We start from the raw sequence: 3627 nt of genomic DNA, 5'->3' as shown, positions 1-3627 counted from the left end.
AGCCAATCGGTCCCCTCTCAGGGGCAGCGGGGCCTGTTAAAATGCTGATGCACAGGCCCCACCTCTGGAGCATCTGGCTCATGGGTGGCCCCATCGCCTCCTGTTAGCCATCTGTTGCTGCAAACAAAATGCTCCCCGGTTGGTGTTTAAAGCACCACCTCACGATGCTCTCCTGGTCCAAGGAGTAGGAGCTGGGCAGGCGGCTGAGAGGTCTGTGGTCAGCTCGCTCCAGGGGCTGCCTTCAGCCCCAGCTGGGACGGGACATCCAAGGCGTCAGGGTCGCCTCCACCCGGTCTCTCTCCAGCAGGCGCTCTGCCTTGCTGAGCAGCTGGCTGCCCAGAGGTGGCATTACAAAATCTAAGGCACGAATTGCAGATCTCTTAAAAAAAAAGTCCTCACCCAAGGATATTTTTCCATTGATTTCCAGAGAGAATGGAAGGGAGGGAGAGAGACAGAAAGAGAAACATCTATTGTGAGGGAGACACATCGATTGTTTGCCTTCCGAATGTGTCCCAACCAGGGCCAGGCACTGAGCCTGCAAATGAGGTACATGCCCTTGATGGGAATCAAACCTGGGGCCCTTCGGTCCGCAGGCCCACACTCTATCCACTGAGCCAAACCGGCTAGCGCTGCAGATCTCGTAAGGCCCAATCTCCAAAGTTACTCAGTGATGGTTCTGCCTCTTCCTCTGACTCAGAGTAAGTCAGAGCCAGCCCGGACCAGGGCAGGAGGCAGACTCCACTCTCAGCGGGAGGGTGGCAGAGCTTCGCTGGGAGCCCATGGGAAGGAGACAGGACTGAGGCCGTCTTTGTAAACAGTTCACCATGATCTTACAGCCGACTGAAGATGAGTGCTGGCCCACGATCTGTGACCATGTCTCAGGGAGCCGCTCCCCACCGCTCCCCCCCCCCCCCCCCGCCCACACCAAACAGCCTCGAGGCGCTGTTCTGGGGGCTAATTCATTTGCGCTGGATTTCTCTGTCAATACCCGTCCTGTCTTTTGCATTCAGCAAACACCCATCATATACCAATTCTTTTGGCAAGTAGAGGAGGGATAAAACATAAACAAGCCCTAGCCGGTTTGGCTCAGTGTATTGGCCTGAGGACCAGAGTCCCGGGTTCGATTCTGGTCAAGGGCACATATCCTGGTTGGAGGCTCCTCCCAGCCCAGGTTCTGGTCAGGGTGCGTGCAGGAGGCAACCAATCGGTGTGTTTCTCTCACATCGCTCTTTCCCTCGGTCTTTCCCCCTCTCTCTTCCACTCCCCCTAAAAATCAATGGAAAAATATCCTTGAGTGAGGATTAACAAAAAACAAAAACATAAACAAGACACCCTTCCCATTTCTAAGTTACTCACCATCTGAGAGTAGGCAATCGGTTGATTCCCAGGCTAAAGGGTGCAGCCCTCTTCCCAGGGCTAAAGCAGGAAGTTGTGAGTCCAACGGAGGAGGCCAGTTGTGGGTTCTAACAATGTGCCAGGGAGAGGGTGCGTCCAGGGCTGTTCCAGCGAATGGCCAGAAGAGCGAGCTTGATACCCATCGAGCTTGATACCCATCGACTCCACCAGCCACACCTCAGCTTGGATACAAGTCCTGAAAAATGAAAAAAAATAGAGATAATGCTTTAGATGCTGGACATTAAATATGCCCGCAGCATAGAGGCAACTGCATGAACAGCATCATCAGAGATAACAATTACAGGAGGGAGGGAGAGGGGAGAAATCAAAGGATCCAAGAGTCCACTACAAACAGACGAGAGAGGCCCGGCTGCCATGGCTGCAGGAGGCAGCCGATCAATGAGTCTGTCTCATCATTAATGTTTCTCTCTCTCTCTCTCCCTCTCCCTTCCTCTCTGAAATAAACAAAAACATATTTAAAACAAAACAGACAAGAGAGGCAGTGCCTGTATGGCCACAAGTGATCTGCAGACCTGCCCAGCATCCTTCTTGAATGCCCACTGTCATCAGAATTGAGTCCCCTTCCCAAAGCAGGCCAGGCGCAGCCCCGGGACGCCAGGCCTCCTGGGAGAAGTGCAGGGACGTTCCTCTTGCCCCTGGCAGTTAGTCTGCAGCCTTCACGTGACTTCCATATAAAGAAGGTCAACAGTCCACCAGCCCACGTCATTTTTATTGTTTTCTTAAACACCAGCTCAGGCTTTGGGTGGGGGTGGGAGCTGGGGTGCAGAAGAAAATAAGTGGATTCAAATCCATCTTAACTGCATGGCAAACATGGCCCAGTTCGTGGGTGATGATCAACTTGCAAAGCGAGTTTATAGTCTGAATGGAGGTGCCTGCTGGGCCGCAGGCTCTCCCGGCTCCCACACTCAGCTGCGCCTCTGTTCTGAGCCCATCCAGCAGGTTGGACAAAACGCTATGATGATGAACAGGTGGCTCTCGCCATGAAGCTGGCTCCGGGCACTCGGGGAGGGCGGGCATGAGGCGCCTGCGGTGCTCACAGGCGGCGGCCTCTGTGCGCCAGGAAGGCAGAACACGAGGCTATTCTGGTCTTGTCTGGGGAGCCATTAACATTGCATTTCCAACGCCATTATCTCTGAAGGGCAGCATCGCTTGGCTTTCTCCCAGGGGCATCACTGGGAGCAGCAATGGTGGCATATTGTCAGAGTGGAAGGGCTGGGGGAGGAGGCGTCACGTGCTCCAGTCTGGAGAACCAGCAGCTCTGGCCGACGTGTGCTCACAATTAGACGCCAGCACCTTGAGGTGACAGTTCACGCCTATAGGACAGGTTTCAGTTATTCAGGCAGCAACTGGTTTTCCAAACTAATGGAACTGGTGTGGATTTTTCACTTCAAAACAAACCTCATCCAGGCTTTGTCGTGGCTTGTTTTTTTCCTGGGGGGGGGGGGGAGGCAGAGAGAGATTTTATTTCCAACTTTCCCACTATGGCGGCCTCTACTTTCTTCCCTTCCCCCCAATTAAGGCTTGGCATCAAGGTAGCGAAGGGAAGGGGCCATGCAGGACCCACTCCAAGAGGAGAGCTGGTGGAGTGTGTGTCCTTGACATGCTGGCTGTGCCAGCCTGTGCCCGTGGGGCTGTGCCTGGCAGGGAGGTCTTCCGGGGGAGGGGCTTTCTCAGGATGAAACGCTGTCCTCCCAGCTGGGCCCTCACTCGTATCAGGTAGGGCTGTGCTAACTGCACGGAACAGATAATGAGCTACTGCACGTGTATGTAATAGGAGCTGAATTTTCTCATGAAGCCAGAACTCCACAATGAAGTCATTCAGATGTCGTTGATGGCCGCCTGTCCGACCTGCTTAGTAGGAGACTTCTTTCTTCCTGGTTGCGAGATGGCTGCTTCCCCTCCAGGCATCACATCCATGTTTCCGAGAAATAAGAGGAGAAGGAGGAGGAGGAGGAGGAGGAGGAGGGGGAGGAGCAGGGAGAAAAAAAGTCAAAGGCAAAAGGTACATACTACTGTGTCTTCCTTAGAATTCTCACTCAGGACAGTTCTGTTCCCATCTCCTTGGCCAGAGTTGGGTCATATGGACACCCCTCATTGCAAAGGAGTTTGGGAAATCGGTAGCTTAAATTGAACGCATTGCAGTTCTGATAGGAAGGGAAAAGAAGAGAGTGGATCTAGGGAACCAACCATGTCTGCCACCCTCCCCAGTGC

General features: G+C 53.6%; 1 long non-coding RNA gene across 1 annotated transcript; it reads right to left on the bottom strand.

Annotated features, from left to right (window-relative positions):
- Window positions 1–229: 229 nt before the first annotated feature.
- Window positions 230–1965, bottom strand: LOC308524656. The gene is made up of 3 exons (XR_013996422.1): window positions 1929–1965; window positions 1357–1591; window positions 230–357 (listed from the first exon to the last, which is right to left on the bottom strand). It is a non-coding gene; the product is annotated as an uncharacterized lncRNA (long non-coding RNA).
- Window positions 1966–3627: the final 1662 nt, after the last annotated feature.

Source organism: Myotis nattereri (assembly GCF_964212035.1).
Source record: "Myotis nattereri genome assembly, chromosome: 9".
Classification (NCBI taxonomy): Eukaryota; Metazoa; Chordata; class Mammalia; order Chiroptera; family Vespertilionidae; genus Myotis; species Myotis nattereri.
Note: the sequence above shows the minus strand (reverse complement) of the source record. Positions and strands in the feature narration are given on the sequence as shown.